Genomic DNA, 22,562 nt, shown 5'->3' on the forward strand with positions numbered 1-22,562 from the left:
ATCTAGATCAGCTGAGATTGCACAAAGGACCTTCAGAACGATGCTTGGGAGTAGCAGATCATTCTCAGTGTGCATTTTCTGGTGATCTAATTCTTTGTGATGATCAATAGCAAAGCTGGCCACGCCCATGCAGGTCAATTTGGGAGGGAAAGGAATTTTAGTCTGACACTCGCTGCTACTAGAGACCGAGGAATCCTCTGCATCATCCACAAGTATCACAGGAAGGAGTTGTTGTTAGTAGAAAGGAATTGATCTGGATCCACTGAGGCAGGTGGTGCGATCACCGTCATTCGAGCTCGCGTACGATTTGAGGACGTTTTTGCTTACGTGGCCATTGCGAAACAGGTTGTGGAGATCCGACATACCGATATAGAAAAAAACTATGAGCAATCATCAGTTTACCGCACCGAAAGTTATGTGCTATCAACATATTCGATGCGTTCGAAATCGCGTGCGGTCAGTTATTAAATACAGATAGACATTTGTTGCTATGCACGAAAGCTGTCCCGAGCCAAACGGGTTTATTTTGGCAATTAAATCGAAAACATTGACTGCGCGAGATACCTTTTGGCATCCTTCGATCATAGAACTTGCTTAAAAATTCTGACTACTTTATTAGGGAGCTGTATAAAAGCTATCAAGCTTTTGATATTTGATATTCATATGATAGAAATAACGCGCGATGTTCCTAAGTAAACGATTTTACGATTAAAATACACGTTTATAAGATTTCAATAAAAGTTCCGGTTGGTGAACGCACCATTGCTAAGTGTGCTCAAATGAATTCAAAATGACGTCCTCAAACAACCGCTGTCGGAAAAATGTAACGAGCGAGACACGAAAGCAAACGATGCTAAATTACCATACGAAAAGATTCTCAGTATGTAAGTACCGGTTGTTTGAGACTAACCTGGATATTCGGAAATTTTCGTGTAAAGCCAGTAATTAAGAAAATTAAGATAAAAATACAACTGTTTTATAAATGAAATATAATGGTAACCCAAGAAACAATGTAAGTTTTATTGTACTCTTATGGCGGTTTTCAAGGTCAATTTTGGTCTTAAATGCCATCACAAGAGTATAATAAAAGCCAAATTGTTACTTGGGAATGGTACTACATAATGAACCAAAGTTTGAAAATTTATATCGAGAAATATTATACACATGCGAGATTTACGGTGGCTTGAAAACCTCATGACAAATTTAAATTTATTATAGCTGAAATTAAAAATCAGGCACAATGAAGTGTACCAATCTAGTCCCTAAGTTGATAAGCATTGCCTCCTATCAACACTAATATGCAGAGATATAGCGCCCTGCACGCGTTTGAAGCACCTATTTTATTTTACATAGAAATTCTTATCAAAAGTCAAGCACAGCGCGATTTTGATTGTACATATATGATTAAAGAAAATCCATATTTTCAAAAAATTCGGATTTAAATTCTCTGGTAGGGGAAGGGCGGTAAAGACGGACACCTTAAGGTAAAGACTCAATATCTACTCAAATATAACTGTATTGATCGCAATTTTCGAACAAACTGAACCTTTAAGTCTCTGTCTAATAAAGTTACAACGAGTGCTGGAAAATTTCTTCCAAAATTTATGCTTTCTTTAATATTATAAACATCATGTATAAATCAGAGTTTCTGCGCATGGGCAGGAAAGACGAACACTTGATATGGGAAAGACGGACACTCGCAAAAACGTGTCACGCATCGTCGAATTATCAGTATTAAGAAAGATTAACATATTGCATCATGTATTTAGAAAAGAATTGGTTTGGGAAAAACCCCTTCCCGATCCCCCCTTTGAGCGAGAAAATAGAATGGTTTTCTTCAATATTTTAAGTGGTGACAAATTAATCGTTTCTAAACGTTGGCCTATTCCAACTGTTATATGACTTCTGGTTACTTTAACATATATAATATGTTAGTATTTGCAATGTTAAATAGTTGTTGGGCAAAATGGGTTCAAAATCTATGTGTCCGTCTTTCCCTACCGTTGGGTGTCCGTCTTTCCCGACTTGGATACCATTTTTTCAAACTTCAATAACTTTTTACTGAATATTCAAAAATTCACCAGGTTTCCAATGGATATCCAGTGAAGGATCAAACTACCGCAATGTCGTCGGTTTAGCATGAATACGTTGTTTTTTAACAATTTACCAGTTATTTCCTTCACACACAAAATTACATCGGTTAGCGTATATACGCATTTTTTCTTTGTTTTGCTTATAAATTTGATAGCTGCGCTGCTAAAAATCGGCTGTTTAATTCAAAAGTGTTAATTCAGTCTATAGAAACATTTCCCATCATTGATTTGCTTCAAAAAATTATTGTTTATGAAATATGACAAGTGTCCGTCTTTCCCGCAGTGTCCGTCTTTACCGCTCTTCCCCTATATGGAAATAAATGCAAAATTTTCGTTACGGGACACCATTATAAAAGTACCTGTTTTTAAAGGCCACTTATCTGGAAAATGCTTTCATTTTTCAAAAAACTCTGTATGAACAAAATTTTACCCTAGTAATGAAACATGTTTTGACGATATACAGTTTTAAATTATTTTGGCTTAAAATTATTGACAGAGAATTAATTGCAGCCTTGCCTAAATGATGAAAAAATCTATATTGTTAACCTCCCACTTGTAAGGTGCATTTTAGCATGAATTGTCAATAAACAATATGACAATTCAGGATTTTTGTAAGCTTTATAGTATGTTTGAACATACTACATATAAATATTTTTAATATTACTACTTTCAAAATTTGCTCTTATGGGATAGATGCGCTTGGAATGTGTCAAATGATGATCGCTTGCGATATAAAAACCTGTTTTAATCCACCTAGTAGTGAAAGGAACCTTTGTAATACGGTCTTACTTGCTATTTGAGATAGAAATCGACACGTCTTCGGAACATAATTCATCTATTGGTTAACGATGCATGGTGCGTTGGTTTACATAAAATTTTTGAAAATTGAATAAGTTCACGAAATTTGAATGAAATAGGAGCACTTATAAATTTTGAAAGATTCTTTTTTCAATAAATTGCTGAGTAAGTTGTTCCTAATATGAGTAAGTGCAAGTAAAAGTAAGTTATAAAAGGAAATAATATTCTTTAACATATACATTGCGTAGTAAAGGTCTTTTAAATGCCATATTGTTATAAAGTTACAAATCATGGTTTAACTAAAGTATATTCTTCAATAAACTTGTTATGAGCAAAATGTTAGAATTATTCAATGCATTAATACTTTAATTTGTTAGGAAAATAGATCAGCATAAGCCGACATCACAGAAACGAAGCAAGCAGCATGTGAAGTCCGCAATTGATCTCAACTGGAACTTTTTCTCGTTTCTTCATATGGAAAAATGGGCCTGTATGCAGTGGAATTATCAGCAAATGTAAAAGATTTAAAATGTATCCGTCTGTTGGTAGTCAAGTAATTCGAGGTCAAAATTGGAATATTTTTTATAAACAAAGTTCTACAGTTCCTAAACAAGCAAACATAGAGCTATACTATTTTCAGCAAAGTTGTGTATTTTTACTATTTGTACAACTTTGTAATACATGAACCAGTCATACAACAGTTACAAAAAGAGCTAAAGTAGAAACACTGATTTTACAAATTCATTTACAATAAATAAAATTTTGCCATCTTCGCTGAAGAGATAGAAGGTTGCTGTCTTCAGCAAAATTTCTTATAATAAAATGCTCTAAAACTTTGCAGAACACATCAATGCGTAATATTGAAACTGAAGACAAATAATTTTTTTATTTCACTTTTAGGGGGATTAATCAAAATTTAAATTCTACCAGACGATAGAGCTTTCAATTTCAAGAAACTCTTCCAAAGGTTCGATAAACCGAAGACCAAGTTTTCCCAGGCAAAACTATAGTGCGCACGTTTTTTTTGGTTTTGAGCTATTGTGCGCGCGAGTAACCTTGTTACAAAAGTTGGCGCGAGTGTTCGAGGGTTAATATCTTTTGAGCGGCAAAACCAATTCTTATGAAATTTCGCAGATACATTCGCAGTGTCAAAACCTTTCGTTTGATACTAAAATAATTGAAACTTGATACATTATCTTAGTCAAAATTATTATAAATTATTGTTAATTTTGATGTGTTGTACACGATTGTCCATAACTTTCAAATTAAACGTCCAATCAAAAAACAAATCAATAGTGATCTATTAGGCTATATTGCATCTCAAATGAGATTAATAGCACAAAAATCAGTTTAGCCATCTCTGAGAAACAGGCGATAATTATTACCTTGTCAAAACAGGTTTTTTAAGGTTAACTTTTAAACTACTTGTCTGTTCTCAATAAAACTTCTTGACAGTTTTTATATTATAGCAAGAGCTTTCATTTGGTACTAAGATCATTGAAATCGGTTGTCTAGTTCCGGAGAAAATCGTGTCTGGTAGTTTTCACATTTTTACTCATAACTTTTAAACAAAAAGTCGGACCATGAAACAACACAATAGTGATACACTAGGCAATAGTACCTTTCAAACAAAAGTAAAATCGAACGAATCGGTTCGGCCATCTCCGAGAAACAGGCGATAGAACATGAAGCGCACACACACACATACATACATACACACACACAGACATTGCTCAATTCGTCGAACCTCATCGAGTGGTATATGTGACTCGGCCCTCCGGGCCTCAGATCAACTTTGTGTTTTTCGACCAATTTTTAAACCTTTGTTAAGACACTTCATAATATTATCATATTTTAATATATTAGACCCAATTAAAGCCCTATAAATACCTTATACCTTATAGAGCTTAAAAACTGAAACTTGAGAACTGAACGCGCGAAAAGAATTAAGTAAAAGATACCGTCATCCGGGGATACTTGCAACACTGGGGTTACTTGCAACATTTTTGCGCATCGCGCTTTTGACAGCTCTAACGCATTTGTTTGTTAACATAACTATTTGTAGTCAATGGGGTTTTAAAAAAGGGACGTTTACCTATTGTTTAGTTAAGTTTAATCCATTATATCATTGATTTGCTTGTTTTTATACGACTGGAAAGTAATTTCATTTTCAGAGTCGGAAAAATGGATGCGCAAAGTTGCGTCAGAGCATTGACATGAAATTATTTTTTATCGTTTGCTTCCTGTACACAATTAGTACATCATATAAGCTAACAAATAGCAACTTTGAGCTTTATTTATATTTTGAACTAGGGGAAGTAACGATGAATTAGTGTTGTTACTTACAATATGGCGCGACTTGCAGCACTTTTAAAATAGATAATTAGAGTAATAGCCAGTGTGTAAACAGTATGTTTGCATCTGTACGATGTTATTTTGTCTACTGCCATCTCCATAAAAATTAAAATTGTGAAAAACCCCACGGGCCTTGAAACAGCAATTTGAAGTTCGTCGACATGCTGCATTTTTACCGAATATCTTTAAAAAAGCGATAGACAAAATTGGGAAACCAAACATGCCTCTAGTATCACTTGTTTTACTAGAAATATACTCAAAATATCTAAAAATACTCATTCGCGGTTTGAAACCAAATTTAAAATCATAAGGAGCGCAAAAGCAGAAAAGTGTTGCAAGTTACCCCGTTTACTGGGTAACTTGCAACACCCCTATTTTCTGTTCATTCTACAGGTTCATTTAGTTGATAATTTTTCTCATAATCATAAATCAAAATTACTGACCACTCTACAAGTTTTGGCTACTTACACTTCGATCTAAACGGTACACTTCGAAAGTTATACCAAGTCTACCAAGTGTTCTTTGGAAGGTACCAACTGTCCAACGAAGCCAGTGGGTACTCAAATATCCAGAACCTTGTGTGGCCCCAAGGATGTCTAATAGGTCAAGCTCTGGAGACCCAAGTAACAACGGTAGCTGAATTGCAAGGGCAATGGCTGTTTACGAGTTGGTTGTAGGCGATCAAAGCTGCATAAGGTAAGCACTTAAATGGTGTTTAAATACCCAATGTTTAAGCTACTTTAAGTTTTTCAAGTCAGTTCGGTCCCAAAAGCCAATACACAAGCTTAATAGCGAATTTTTCTGCTAAACAATCCGCTTCTAAACCGCCATAAATATAAACCCGTTTTACAGCTGCTTAAAGGTACTGAAGTGTAGAGTGGAAGCTTTCATTATGCTCCCCGCCTTTCAACTACTTTGAGGCTGCTTAAGGGTGTTATAGCGGTCTTACAAACTACTACCAAGTTTTTATTCGGTTCACAGCACACATATACAGTATATACAGTCAGATCATAGAATTTCGCAATTCGGCTGACAGCAAAAGTGGGTCAGTTATCGATATTATCGACTGCTTCAGGCTAGGCGGGCTAGGCCTCAGGAGTAAAGATATTCCCACTGTCTGTTCTACAGATGCAAATGGGGCGGATCGTACGGTAAGTGCTGATGGATCAGAAGATGGCGGGTTCAATTCCCGAAAAAGACATGGATAGCTTGCTTAGCTAGAAAAAAACTAGAAAAAAACATGGATAACTTAGCTCACTTATACGAATTAAAGTTATTCGAAATTAAAACTATCGCGTTCGAGACAAGTTCACGGCAAAATAAAATTGACGCGTTCCATTTTTTTAAATTTAAAAATAGATTTTTTTTGGCAGAATAAAGGTTGATGAGACGTTGATTAACCGATTGCAAAAGCATTGCAAAACTATTTCTCGTTCTAAAAATAGAATTGACAGCATTACGCGAATTGGCTATTTGAAATCGCACAAAAAACTCTAATAAGCTTCGTTGTAGCTTCAAAAGCAGCTAATAATACGCCCGAAGCTTTATAATATCACCAGATTTAGATGTTTAAGTGCTGAAAAAAGGTTTTTATTTTTAAACCTAAACCATAGTTCAGCCACAGGTTGAATAAAATCAGCTTTAAAAGCGTTTGATCAGCCTGAAATTGTTACTTGGGGATGGTTCGAGCGTAGTCGTTTCTACCTAGAAGTTCCGAAAGATATGGAAAAGCTCCGCTAGTTGTTCGGTCACGGTTCGGTTGTTCGGAACAACTTCTGCAAAGTCATCTGGAGAACGTACACAAAGTAGAACCACCGAAGCCGTCGAGCAACTGTGCGAGCATTTGGAGGTGGCAGATCTAAAACAACATTTAACCAATCCGTAGCTCATTCAAGAGCTAATCGAAAAACTTCCAGATAACTACAAACATGAGTGGGTGCGCTTCAAGAGAGGGAAGAAAACAGTAACCCTTTCACCGATTTCCTCTCCGGAATAGTGTTGGATGCCTGCTGAGCGAATCTCAGCATAGAGCCAATATCGATAGACGATTGTTACAAGCGCAAAACAAGTTGAAGGAGTATGGAACGGTATACAACAACAGCGAAGCCGAAAGTCAAACCAGTGACGGAGACAGAAGAAACCTGAAGCCGTTCAAGGTGTGTCAGCGCACAGATCATTGGTTGCGGTATTCCCATGACTTCAAAAACGCACTCCGAATGAAAGTCGTTGATCGTTGGAAGGTGTTCCACGTGTGTCTGAATGATCATGGATCGGCACCATTCAACCCTACTAGCACAGTTGTTACTCGGGTCATTCGTGACCTCTGCGGGGTTGGGATTCGAACCCGGGTCCTCGGCGTGAGAGGCGTGAATGCTAACAACTACACCGAGATTGACCACATAAAGCAGTTATGACAACTGATTTAGAACCAATTTCAATCGTAAATAAGTTTCTTCAACTAAAAGTGCCAAAAGTGTGCTGCTGCGGAAATTCAACTTGAAATGCAACGTCGGGGGTTGTAGACAATCACATAACAAACTTCTCCATCCAATCAACGGTGCCATTGGAGCCATCGCGCATAACCAGATCAACAACGACACGCGGTTCCGGATAATTCCGGTTAGCCTGCATTATGGGAAAAAGTCCTTCATTGTACGGACCTTCCAGGGCAAAGGAGCATCGATAACCCTGGTGAAAAAGAGCTTGGCGGATTGCTTGTGCGTTGCCGATATCCACGAAAAGCTAACCATAAAGTGGACAATCAACATCGCTAGAGTAGAAATGGATTCTAAACTGATGAGCCTGTGGGTATCAAGTGTCAGAGACGACTAGAATATGTTGTTGAATATAATCCGCACTATCGAAAGGTTGATGCTGCCTAATCAAACGATAAACACAGGAGCTCGCACGGTAAATCAAGCACAGGTCTGCTTATTGAATCTATTGATGGAAGACCAGAGATACTGATAGGCTTAAATAACGTCCCACCTGAAGCCTAGATTGGAGCCTGGCTTATCATGGAGAATGATTATTCCAGAGTTACCGGAAATCTATCGAATAGGTTTGCGGCGGTTGAAACAGCTGGAGTAGTTGGAGAAGGAATCCACGAATGTCTGCAAGCAGGATGACAGGTATCAGAAAAAAGAGTACGCGCATTTTTGGTCACTCACGAGGAACTTGACGCGGCCAAACTGTGTGGAACTTTATTCCACCAGCGGCGCCACACATGGTGCCACCCATGTCCAATTCTGTTCTGTGCCGTCCGAACGTGATTTGTCCCGTCTGCTTCCTTAGTACCATTTTGGTTCCTCGATTCGTCTAATATCTAATTAGTACCTCATTGAAATGAGCGAAAATTAAAGTATCTCAGTCAAAAATAGATCTGGTGGTTATAAAAGATTACAACACTTGTAAACATTTCGTCAAACTTCGTCTCGAACCTGACGAAGTAAATTAATTGGAGCTCCCCGCATTGCAATGTTCGATCAGATTTTAATCAGAAGAATGACATACGTAAGAGGAAATTAAAATCATGCGTAAGTTTTTTCTTCTGCGGACCTTCACTGCACAATGGCTAGTTTTTCAGTGCCATACCTAAGCAAACAATTTGCATCAGACATGTCCGGCAAAGGTAGTATTTATGGCAGTTAAAATCTGCCTTGGGGTGCTACCAGTGTTTTACAATGGTGTCGAAGCGAAATGAGAGGATTTGAACGCAAATATAGCCGTCGGATAAAAATAATTTTTCAGCGTAACACTGGAAGTATTTGTAAATTAAATGTTAATTCGCAAATTATACCAACGGTGCAATCTCTTTCACCGTCACGTTGATTATTATTATTATCATTAAACATATCGGATAGCACAGGTTTTACACCGCGCCGCCGCGCATCGGCAACGGTTAGTCCTCGGAGGGAGCATGCATAGCGGTCAAATAGCAGCCAGCATGTGGAACGGGATATCGCAGTCAGTGGCAAAACGGACACGGCTGCTCCACGGCATGGCAGTCACGCTGCTGATTGGCGATATTTATGAAACAACTAAACAGGTAGCAAATTTGCATGTGTATGTTGGTGGAAAAGCTGTGTTGGTAAGCGTACACCTATTAAGCTTCCAGAGCTGTCGATAAAGATGGATGACCGCTAGTTGGCAAGTTCATTTCGAAGGATTGTTTCTTATTTTGAAACAATAAAATTTCAACGTGTTATTCGTCAATTTAAACATGTGCCATTACTGCGACTAAAAGTAGGACTCCTATTTTGAATTACTGGCGTAAATGGAATTAGCAAATTGGTTCTTCGATTCCTGAATATTTGTTTTAAGAGATTTCCACTTTGACTGATATCTCGATCTCCATCTTTGCTACAATTCTACATTAATGAACTCCCTTCTATTCCTACGAGGCCAAGCGTCAGTTGGCGGTCATATTTCATTTCATGTAGCTTTTCGTTACTCTTCGTGTAATGCAATTATTCATGTATTTAAATAGTTTTGCATGTAAATTAGCAAGTCGGAAACGTTGTCTGGTAGGCGACAGCTTGCCCCGTTTTTGCCATGAACTGACAGCATCATCTCATCGATGGCGGCTTCGACTGCGACCTACGTTCAGGTGCGCCTGAGTCCCGCAAGGCTCTCGCCGTCATGAGATTGTATCACGATGCAATTGCTTAGTCGTACATGCCATGGCAGTCATTTGCTGTCCAGTCCATAATTGATTGGAAGAGGGATGGAAACATCTCCGCCAGCAATCGAAATTGAAAGTTTTATGGTGTACACCTTATTATTTAAAACATATTTCTCGTATTGTGGAAAAACATTCTATTCTTTGAATTTTAATTCAATAGCAAATTATGGCAAGACCCACAATAAAAAGCCAGGTCGGATAGAGTTACATCTAAAACGAATACTTAAATTGAATGGAACTCCACTCAAACGAAATTCACTAAAAGATTGGTTGGATTAATCTTCTTTTCTATCTGAATAGGTAAAGTTGGTTTTATTAAAAACTTGCATGATGAAAAACATCAAAATAGAAACACCATTATTCAATGCTGAACCGAAACGACAGCACATGGCGTTCGCAACTATGCGAGCCTCGTTCCGTAATAAATTATCCTCGTGTTCACAAAGAACAGGCTTTGCGAAAAAGCTAATCAAAATTCGCCTGACTTTTATAGCGTATGCCAAAGTGTTAATCAAATATAGGCACGCAGCTTGCCGGCGGCTTTCCAACTGACCCAGTCACCACCACCAGCAGCAGCAAGAACAGCAGCACACGGTGCAATAGTACGGATCGGAGAGCGGCGGCACAGATAGACATCAGAAAGTACTAATTAGATTATGTTTTATATTTCCGAATCGGATAAATTTGATTCCACCATCCTTTCCGCCTTTTTTCGCGGATCTTCTGGCAACGGTAAATTGCCTCAGGAACGTAAAGGAAAAAAATCCTAGCTTCAATGGAAGCGCCACATTATTTCGCCTCAGGAACTGCAGACAGTCGCTTTTGCGTTTCCTGTGGTTGATGTTTTGCTCCTTGTGATATGGAATCTACAATTCCATTCATTCTGCAGAATTGAACCGTTCCTTAATGGTCGTTAAGAATCTTCTGTTTAGACACATGCTGAATGATCTTTGTAATTAGCGACCCAAAGTTGAAATAACACATCCGGACTCACAGCCAAAATGCACAAATTCTTCGTGCTTCAGTTTAGCATGTAATGGGATTCTAATGTTTTGAGAAACGTCTTACATTTGAGATATGATTTTAGTTTTTTTCCTGTCAAATCCATCAAAAAGTGTCGATTAAACGTTGCTGCAGAAAAACAACTTACCAACTGGTCAAATTGAAAGCTGCGAACGATATTGCCAGAAGCAATTCTCGGAAAAGGAACAACTGTTGTTAGAATTTGTTGTACGCTTGTTTCTGCCTCCTATTCGAGTGTCGGGTGTTTAATTTTAAGCAAATACCTACTGCCTACATGCTTCACTTACATTCCAATTGGGTAACATATGTTTCATTGGTCGATCCGCTTTTTACCGACATTTAGTGGCTTTCTAGCCACAAAGACTAACTACTCGTACCTACACATTGGTTATTTTACCGGGAGTCGAGAATTCAGCATCAGTTACAGGAAAAACCACTAATTAGACCACAACGGAGCAGGCATGACAATCTTTGAGGATCCACACGACACCCATGAAAAGTCTTTTGTGCTATTCAATGAAGAGTAACATGGTTATTAGAAATCCACGATACGTAGACAAATATTTGAATTTCGACGTTTAAACGCGTCTTGCAATAAAACTGGATTGACCCATCTACTAGTGAAGTAAAGCGTTTTTGACTTTTAGGAGTACGTCTTTCTGGAAAGTAGATGACATAGGGGGTCATTCGAAAGAATCGAAGAATGCCAGCGTCACGAAAAATGATAGGTTTTGAACGTTAATATTTGTACGCCGATCAATCGGAAAATCTTCTACGCATAGTCATAGACTCCACCAAAAAACTTATTGATTTCAAATCATCATCATCAAATTATAATCATCATTGATTTCAAAGTTCGCACTATTAAAAATTGAAAATAATGACGCATTGTCCAACTGGAAATCCTCGCTTAGTGATTGGTTAGAAAGGCCGCCATCAAAGTTTTAAAGTGTTTTGAGAAAGAGACAGAATCTCCCTACCCCAACGGGTAGCGGATTCTTTACCACGATTAAACCTAGACAAATTTGATGTCTCTGCTTGGGAAGTACACCAGAAACAGTTTTTTCTTACGATTATTGAACCGAGACCAATTTGATATCCGTGTTAGGGAAGTGCACCGGGAAAAGTGACAAAACTGGCTCGTCCCAAAAGGTCGAATATTCTTTAGGAATAAACATAGTCCAATTTGATATCTCTGCTTGGGAAGTGGTAAAACCCTTTTGGTCCGAACAGGTCGAAGATATTTACGTAGGGTATGTTGCTACTTCGTCGTAATTGCCTATTCCCGTCCTATCCAACACAAATTATTAAAAATATCAGAATTTTTATGACACACAATCAGGGATGGAAAAAATTCGCTTCAAGAGCATACGAGCGATCAGATACAGATTTATTGACATCACTACTTGTAAGCGACAAACACTTTGCCGCGATCCGTACAGATTATGACAAACTTCATGTCAGATCATGTTCATTGCATCATTGCGTTGAGAAATTTACCAGATACAGACGATTGGTTATGTGCATCGTATGAATCGCAATATAAACAACATGTGTGACCTTTTTCTCACAGCTAGGTAAAATATAACACTATGATCGACGGCTGAGACTGTTCAGAGAACAAAATCTTGTGATTAACGCTAAAGATTCACTGTTTGTCATGATCATCTGTACGGATCGTGATCTGTGCGTGTGGCGATAACTCACAGATTTTATCAAAATCACTGATCTTCCATCCCTGCACACAATGCAAAACACAGTGTAATTAAGGTTGCTAAATCACTTTTTGGGGGCTTGCAACCATCAACTTCTGAAGCATTACTTCCAACTGCAGCTTGTACAGAACTATTTCGGCTTGCAACTGTTGCTTGTCTACTACCAGAGCGTACGAGGACTCTGTATCAAAAGTCTCACCTATGGGTGAAAGCTATTTCTTAGAGTATCGGTTTGGCTTTTTACACCAAATTGTAAGGATGGCATAAAGGACATGAAAACCTGTCGACTTAGCTAAAATAATGTATTCTCGACGTCAAGCGTCACACGCCTTAATGTTGCTGTTCGGTAATTACGATCAGTCCGGTCTAGCTTGCAATCTTCATATTGCCTTAACTTTAATCACCAACACTTTCACGTTTCTGCGGATCATTCTGAACTTTTAGATAGTTTCTGTTTTTTTGACGTAGGACTACGTCTTACGGCAAGTTTTGAGATAGGGTGTCATTCCAAAAAATCGAAAAATGCAAGCGTCACGAAAAATGAAAGGCTTTGGGCGCTAATAGCTCAGCGGTTTTCCGATCGATTTTCAATATTCTTACACCAATCGATTGGAAAATCTTCTAAGAATTGACCCAAATGAAGAAAAGTATGGATTCTTGATGCTGAACTATTGAAAAATTGAAAATAATGAACCTATGTTTTATCAGAATTCTCACTTCGTGATTGGTTGTAAGATTCTTTACGAAGATCTGAACCTATACCAATTTGATATCTGTGCTTGGGAAGTAAGCCAAAAAAAGTGACCAAGTTTCCTCATTTCAACAAGATTTCTTAACACCGCGGTTAAACCTAGACCATTTTGATGTCCTTACTTGGGAAGTACGTCAGAAAGAATGACAAAGCCCCGCGTGCCAACAGATTTCTTACGAACGCGATTAAACCTAGTCCAATCCAATTTAATTTGATATCTGTGTTAGGGAAGTGTGCCAGAAAAAATGACACAAGTTCGTCGTCCCAACAGATCGTAAATTTTTTAGCGCGAGACGATTAAACCTAGGCGAATTTGATATCTGTGTTGGAAACATGTGCTACAGCTGCAGTGTTCGGTTATAGCTTTGTATGAATACGCATGCTTGCCGTTTCATTAGAAGTGTAGTGAAAAGATGTGCTGTTGATAAAATAGGATTGAATTGGTAAAATCCCTTTAACGTGGGGAACCATGAGTAATAAAAACAATCTTTAATTTCTGTAAGGTAGCAGGAAAGCAATAGTTTGTGTTCTTGCTTTTGTTAAATTGTTTCCAAATGCGCATAGAAATAACTCTGAAATCTTTTGAGAATTGAACGTATGTAGTGTTACTACTTTGATAAATGTTACATACAACGCATGTAGCATGTATATATGTTGCATATAGCATGTATACACGAGGAATCGAATGATTACAAGCATGGATACATGCTACTATCACTACAAAGAGACTCACGTAGTCCTGCATCACCTGTATATGCGGTCGTGTCTTGTACACAACCCCTCTGATTTTTTAATAAATTGTAAATTTTCGTCCGTGGTTTGGTTTAAATTATGCAAAAAAGCGCTGAAAAGCGCGAGATTTATTCCATAAAATGCATGCTATGATTTTTATGAGCAATGATTCGAAAAACCTCAACTGCAGGCTATTTTCCTGATACTTAAAAAGCAATGCCATGGATATCAACGTCCTAAAGGACTTGACCCTTCTTTATCGACTTCGCAGCCCGTTATTAGAGTACAGGAAAATTACGGGGCTAGTGCAAAGATAATATGGACTCTATAGCGGCACCGTCCAGTGGAGAGAACTCTTATGGTGGTCTTCAAGACCAATTTTGGTCTTAAATGCCATCATAAGAGTGTAATAAAACCTAAATTGTTACTTGGGTATTATTTATTGAATGTTTACTATGCAAAGCTCTGGAGGGCACCCAAATCTATATCGTTATTTTAAAACTAGTCACTGAAACTGCATGGCGGCTAGTATTTTACTATTTCTTACTTACTTACTTACTTATTTACTCATGTCTTATGACAAGGCCAACGTTGCACAATTCCTCCATCTAGTTCGGTCCACGGCAACTGGTTTTCAGGTCCGCGGGCACAAAGTGCTCCCTCCTCCTGGTCTTGCCACCTCGCTTGCTGTGCCCCCTTTTGTCCTGTTCCTACCGGATTCGATACGAAAACCATTTTTGCAGGATAGTTGTACGGCATTTTGGCACCATTCATTCGTGATTCATTCTTCTCCTCCATACAATGTTCTCATGCACCCGCCGTTCAAAAACTCCGAGTTCTCGTAGGTCCTCTTCCAGCAGTGCCCACGTTTCGTACCCGTAGAGGACAACTGGTCTAATTAGCGCTTTGTACAGTGTGTACAGTGTGCAGCTGCTCGCCCGCAAATGTTTGTGAATTTCGTGTAAGCCCGACTTCCGCTGACAACGCGCCTTTTAATCTCACGACTGGTATTATCATCCTCTCTTGCCAGTGAGCCAAGGTATACGAACTCGTCGACCACCTCAAACTCATCCCCGTCGATTACCACGGTACTGCCTAAGCGGGCTCTGTCGCGCTCGGTCCCACCCATCAGCATATACTTCGTTTTAGACGAATGTCCCCCGCCTCAAATGTTTTGCGACAGTGTCCACGTCGTCATCAAAGAAGGTAAGTTTACCGGATTAATTGAATATCATATCGTGCCCCTCATTTTGATCGCCGCTCGTCTTATAACACCTTCAAGCGCAATGTTGAATAGCAAGTAGGAAACTCCATCTCCTTGTCGAAGTCCCCTGCGAGATTCGAATAGGTCCACCCGAGATTCTCACACAGAACTGGATCTTAGGCATCGTAGCCTTGATAGGCCTTATAAGCTTACCCTGAAAGCCGTTATCGTCCAGGACTTTTCATAGCTCTTGGCAGTGTATACTACCATATACGGTTTTGAAAACAGTGAACAGGTGGTGCGTGGGCACTTCTGGAGGATCTACCGCAGGGTGAAGATTAAGTCCGTTATAGACCGACCCTTCATGAAGCCAGCCTGATAACTTCCCACATATCTATTGGCTCTTGGCTATAGTCGATGAAAAATGACAGCACTTTAGGCGGCATTCAGGATAGTGGTCCTGAATCGGTAGTTCTCACAATGCAGCTCAATGTAGGGCAAATAACCCCGTCTTTCCACTCCTTCGGTAGTCGTTCCGCAACACAAATCTTGATAATCAGTTCATGCAAACTTCCGCTCCAATGCCATCCTTTTTCCGCTCCTTCGTTGTTCTTCAGTCGCTGGATAACTTCTTTAACTTCCCTTATCGATGGGGGTGGCACATCTTCGTTGCTTGCTAAACCTATGAGCTCACTTTCTCCACTATCACCGTCTTTTGCCTGCACGCCATTCAGGTGTTCATCGTAGTGCTGCTTCCACCTTTCGGTCACCGCACGGTCGTCAGTCAAGATATCTCCATCTTTATCTCTGCATATTTCGGCCCGCGGCACAAAGCATTTGCGAGATTCGTTGAGTCTCTGATAGAACTTCCGTGTGTCGTAAAAGCGATACAGCTGCTCGAGTTCTTTGCACTCCTCCTCCGCCTCCTCTGGTGGTGCTTCTTCTCCTGGAAGAGTCGGGTTTGCTGTCTCCGCTTCTGTTTGTATCGCTCCTCGTTCTGACGGGTGGCTCTGCGCAGCATTCGTACCCGCGCTGTGTTCTACTATTTCACATAAAATGCACAATTTACCCCCGTTGCCTCTAGAATTACTACTGGTGGACCTCAGACGAAGCTTCATCGAACGCTTTAAGGTTACTAAATCACTTTTTGGTAGCATGCAACCATCAACTTCTGAAGCATTACTTGCAACTGCAGCCTGAACAGAACTCTTTTGGCTTACAACTGTTGCTTGTCTACTACCAGACCGTACGAGGACTCCGTATCAAAAGTCTCACCTATGGGTTAAAGCTATTTCTTAGAGTATCGGTGTGGGTTTTTACACCAAATCGTAAGGATGGTCTAAGGGGCATAAAAAACTTGCCGACTTAGCTAAAATAATGTATTCTCGACGTCAAGCGTCACATGTCTTAATGTGGCTGTTCTGTAATTACAATCAGTCCGGTCTAGCTTGCAATCTTCATATTGCCTTAACTTTAACCACCAACACTTTCACGTTTCTGCGGATCATTCTGAACTTTTACATGGTTTCTGTTTTTTTAATTTAAAACACATTTATCCTGTGCTAAATAGTAATAATCGCTTGCAAAATCTAGCACCATAAGCGCGCCTAATTCATCTCAATGGCGTAATTGCAAAAGGAGCTGGAACGAAAAATAACCTAGGTATGCCCATTGAATATAGTGTCCCAACAACCGAGACGTTAAACGAGGAATCGGGTTACTGAACACCAACAAAGCTGCCAGTAAGAATCGCCTATCATCAGATCTTTTAAACATGATCGACATGATGGCAGGCAATGTTTCTACATTAGGTTATTTCCAAAATATGAGAGGAGGAGAAGCTACCGAAGGAATGGATGAAAGTACCTAATTGTTTCTCCATTTTTATGGGAACTCGTGCCACTGCTCTGCGGACCAAATTTTTACCATCTGAGGATCCTGCAAAAATGTTTATTGTTTATTGATTTCAACTTCCAGACGTGAGGAGGGTTGAAAGAACGTGACTTAACCTGCACGCCTTTTAAAATCGCTCTCGAGTGAATGATTAGAAGAGCGGATATTGAAACGAGAAGCACAATTTTTAGAAATGGTATCCAACTCCTAGGCTTTGCAGATGATTTTTAGATCATAGCCAGGAAGTTTGCGACGGCAGAGGTAATCTATCCAGACTGAAGGGGTTATATACAGTTAAGAGGCTTAAAAAAGTCGAATTCTAGAATTTTACTAGAGAAACCCCTTTAACTGATTGAAGAGAAAATTAGTGTACATCTTATCGTATCTTTTGGCTGTATTATAAAATATTTTGAAAAAAAAAATGTTTTTGCAAAAGTTATTGAAAAAGCTTCTATATTCAATCTATGGGCTGAATCACCGATGATCGAGAAACCAAAAAGAAAACGGTGATAAAATCGATTTTTGTCATAAATTTTGCACTTGAATTGTCCATAAAATGAGAAATATTAATCGGTGAGGAAAAACCTTCGATCAGTCTCTAGAGTATATCTTTAGGACACTTGTGTCAAAATTTGGTGTGATTCAGTTCAGTCGTTTTAGAGAAATCTTGCTCACCGACTATGAAAACACGATTTTGAGAAACACGCGTTCAAAGTTTCGCGTTCCTTCTTCAAGCGCTCTGACACGTCACTACAAATATGCGTAGGGGAGTGTCGTCGTGGTTGGGCCACGTTTTGGAATTCTCCCATAACTTTCGTTTCAAAAGGAATTTTGGAAATCTAAATACATCGTTACAAAGGTCTAAGAATAAGGTATATTTCCGGAACGTTTTGAGCTGATTGCTTGAAAAATAAAAAAGTTATAGGCATTTACGTGAAGACAAAAAATGTTGTCATAGTCGGGCCAAGTTGTACAGCTTGGGCCACCGCAGAAAATCTAAGACATATATATTGAAATTCTATATAGAGACATGAAAAGAATGAATTCCGTGAACAACGGCTCATATAGGTACAAATACCCTATTTTTAATTGCATTTTTGCGAAATTTTGGCGATCTCGTAAAATCAATATTGCTACAATCGCCTTTTCCGAAGTGTACAACTACAATGAGAAAACAACAAAAATCTAGGTATTTATCGTATTAATTTTGCTTTATTTCATCACATTTTACGTGACTGACATTCTCTAGCCATTATTGCGTTTCTGCGCTTAAAATTATGGTGGCTCAACCATGACTACTCAAGTGGCCCGACCTGTACAAATAGCGCTTTTCTAGTATTTCACCTTAGCCTTCTCAAACACCTTTCTGGAGGGGATATTTCTATATTCTTCGTGTGCAGCACAACACATTTCATACATTTTCAAAATTTATCTCGATAATTGCATTTCATGCATCATTTCTTGAAGAAAAGTTCATTGCGCGTGGAAAATTTTTTTTTGGAAGATTTAGTCACTAAATTTAGTACGGGTGTTTTGAATACACGATTGAAACTCACAATATTGTGAAAAGTTAGATTTCACAGTAAGAAGTTTTACAATGATTGTATCATAGATATCATAAGTTACTAAAACTGTAAAATCGTGATGGCCCGACCATAACAGTGGCCCGACGATAACAACAATACCCTATAACATCGTTAATATTTGACGGATTGGCATGAAATTTTCTGTGTGCATATTTACATATACAGTTGGATTTCGAATTTGGCATGGTTCGATTTTGGCATAGTTCGATTTTGGCATGCCTCGATTTTGGCAACAAAAGTATCTTTCTTCCAAAAATATGGTTAAATATCAATCAGTTTCCGCATACATGCTTTAAATCACAAAAAATTGATGCCCTGAGTATGTTTATGAAAAAAAGTTATGTGGTTTCGAACAGTAATATTTGTATTGCCGTAGGACTACGTCTTACCGCAGGGTATCAATAACTTATTTGCTCCGGACGGATAGCTCTTGTCGGACTTTTTAAACATAAAATGATTGCAATCGGTGATTAATGATATTTAGTCCACTTCTAAAGCATTTACATTATTTTTTTTCATATCGAAAAAGGGTCTCGATTTTGACATGGTTTCGATTTTGGCAACATAGGCGACACGCATTTGTTGCCAAATTCGAAATCCTACTGTATGTACATTACGATCATGAAAGAAACAGAAAATCAATTTTTCGAAAATTCCAACTGTTGTTAACCGCTGAAAACGGAGGTTAAAATAAATGCTTTGAAAACCAATTTCATGAATGGTATAGAGGCAAAAAACGGATGAACGCGCGCCTCCCATGGGCAGTAACCGTTGACGGCGACGATCTAGAAGTTATAGATGAGTTTGGATCGGTGGCAACCCGCGGACAACAATACAAATAAGGAGATCCAACGGTGTATTCCAACAAGAAATCAGAACTGATTATCCCTTCACAAAACGTTTCGATCAAGAAGCTTACGCCGCCTTACTAAGCTGATAATGTACAAAAGCCTCAGCCTGAAACTGTGATGCCGCTCCCGGAGAACATACGCGCCTTTGCAGTGTTCAAGCGGACTATATTTTTCAAAGCATAAACTGAAAGCGAAAATTGGCGGAGGCTTACGAATCACGAGTTACAGACACTGCTTGAGGATAATCTCTTCGGACACCTGGTGAAAGTCGAGAGGCTACGGTGAGCCAACCACGTCGCAAGGATGCCGGACGACTGTGTAATGAAATCTGTTCTCTTCAAGAACCCCACCAGCACCAAAAATAGAGGATCCAAACGTGCCAGCTGGCTTTTTTTTTAATTTCATTGAAAAGAAGTAGAAAAAGCAGAGGCTTCTTTTCGGTAGTATATTATGTATGAAATAAACTCTGGAACTACAATGCATGTCACAGCAAAAGTAATTTTACAGATTTACAATATCTTACAGATAAGATTCAAAAACAGATTTTTTATAAATCTCATATAAATTGTTGCTTTACAGTTGTAATTTCTTGTAGCTATATGAACTATGAAAACGTTACTTATATATTTTATTTCTATATTAAAAATATTGAATAGCTTTATTCGAGAATTTCATGAAACCGTAAGCATGGTCTAAAAACGTCCTGTAATGGGCATATGGCTAAAAGGTTTTAAAATGTGAGAAAATATCGTACTTTGAAACAGAATATCAAGTTATCATATTTCAATAACTAGGCCAGCTTTTGTTTTAACAAATTGCCCACTGATAATCAATTTCGTATAACTGTTCTTGTGCTGTCATAATTCATATACAACATAAGCCACAGCTGATAAATGCAGAGCAAATAAAAAAAAAACACAGTAACGCTGTGGCAGAGTGATGGACCACTTCTATCAATTCAGAACCGTTTTCGAATCAGCTGCAGTTAGCATCTCGCATCGGTCAATCACAACCTCGCAAGTCGCAGCCGGCGGCTTTCTTCCGCACTGCTACACATTGCGAAGCGATTAACCCATTATCAAATCACCACTTAAATTACAGTGTTATATTGAAAATCACGATAATTTGATCTTATTTTCACTTAATAATCGCAGTTAATTTGTTGTCTGGTGTTATCGGGCACACGTGCTGTCCCGGGCTAAAGTGAGACCCTTTCTCGCACTGACCGTTACTAGTGCCTTGGCGGAAAGTCATCACCATCGCCAAAATCATTATTTTTATTATTATTTTATAATAACAATAATCATTATGATCATGGGCCCCATAAAAAGTCATTATGCACTTAACACATATTTAAAGCAGCCAGCTCGAATGCTCTAGCAGCTCGCGCTATCGCCGATTCCTGCAGCAGTCAAGCGACAATGTCGCTGACGGAATGACCGGTAATCGGTCTTCAGCCATCCGATCGCCGCGGCTTGAACCGAACCGATCCCTAGGTGCGGTATTCGAGGAAATGAAAAGTCTTGATTAAATATTCCGATAAAGGTCATAAATCAAACCGGACCCGTACAGTATCGAGCGGGGCAAGAAGTTCTCCACCTATTCGATTTCGGAGCAATATTCTTCGAAGTTTAATGAAAATTCGCTACACGTTCTAAGGGAACTGGTCGGAATCGCTCGTTTCCCTTCGCTGCAATCGAGGCCAAGATTGATTGATTGATATATGACCAGGTATCCTTTGCGGAAAAATTACTCACTGGCAAAGCGTTCTAATATAGTGTTTTTCGACTCAAAAACCAATAATTTTTATTGATTGATGCCGTAAATCAAACGCTTGACAGATTTTCTGATTACTTTCTTGAGCGGAAAGTGCCCAAAAATTTTGACATGTACATTACATAAATCAGCTTGGGAGAATTCTAATAAGTGCATACGGTTTGAACTCTTTCTGGGGAATAAATGGGTCGTGATTCCACCATCGCTCCACGTAGCATGTTTGCATTAATTGCTGATACTCAATCAACAATCAATTTCAACAACAGAACAGAACAACAGAAGCGTCTCAGGAAGGTGTCGGCTAGGCTGTTGAAGAGAACCTTTTGAAACCTGCGAAAATCTAGCAAGTATCTTTCCTTCCAGTTGGTAATCCATTAAAAAATTCACAATTGAACAAATTTTCTGCTATAAGCTTCCCATGTCTGAGCTTTGAATTTGTGTAGCCAAAACTGGTAGTAGATTCATCTCTTAAATTAGTATTCTAAACACCAATTTGCATTTTGAATATTGTTTGTCAAACTCCTCATCAAAAGACGTTCTTCAAAAGACGTCTGATTTCAACTAATTCATCAAGCAACGATTGCTCTCTGGATCTTAGTACAACATTCTAGACTGATTTACTATGAAGTGTAAAAGTGAAATTTATTATGAAATTAGCAGGAAATAATCAAAATTTAATTTAAAACTTGACCATGTTAAGCACATAGACGTGCCCTTTTCAACATTAATTTTCTGATGATTCGGCAAGCCTTAATTAAATTCTGAAGGTTTGCTTCCAAAGTTTATTATAATAACAACTATTACCAATCTAAAGACCCAAAAAGAAAAACTGTTCTTTTGAGAGCTACAGAGAAAACCACTAGTACAGGCAGTGTGGCTTTTACGTCCGACTATGAGAATAAACAGCTGTTTGTTTGCATAAATTTGCTGTTTGTTTGGGGTAAGCAGGGTAAGTAAACATTTTCAATACGGATTCGGTTATTTAACTAAAAAGAAGAAAAACGCGTTTTCCCAACAATGGTGATGATGGTTGTAACGTCAACTATGATACCATAGGCAGTGTACTAGACTGATTCCTGGACTTTTGTCTGGATTAGATTC

The sequence above is a fragment of the Sabethes cyaneus genome, chromosome 2 (genome assembly GCF_943734655.1).
Source record: "Sabethes cyaneus chromosome 2, idSabCyanKW18_F2, whole genome shotgun sequence".
Classification (NCBI taxonomy): domain Eukaryota; kingdom Metazoa; phylum Arthropoda; class Insecta; order Diptera; family Culicidae; genus Sabethes; species Sabethes cyaneus.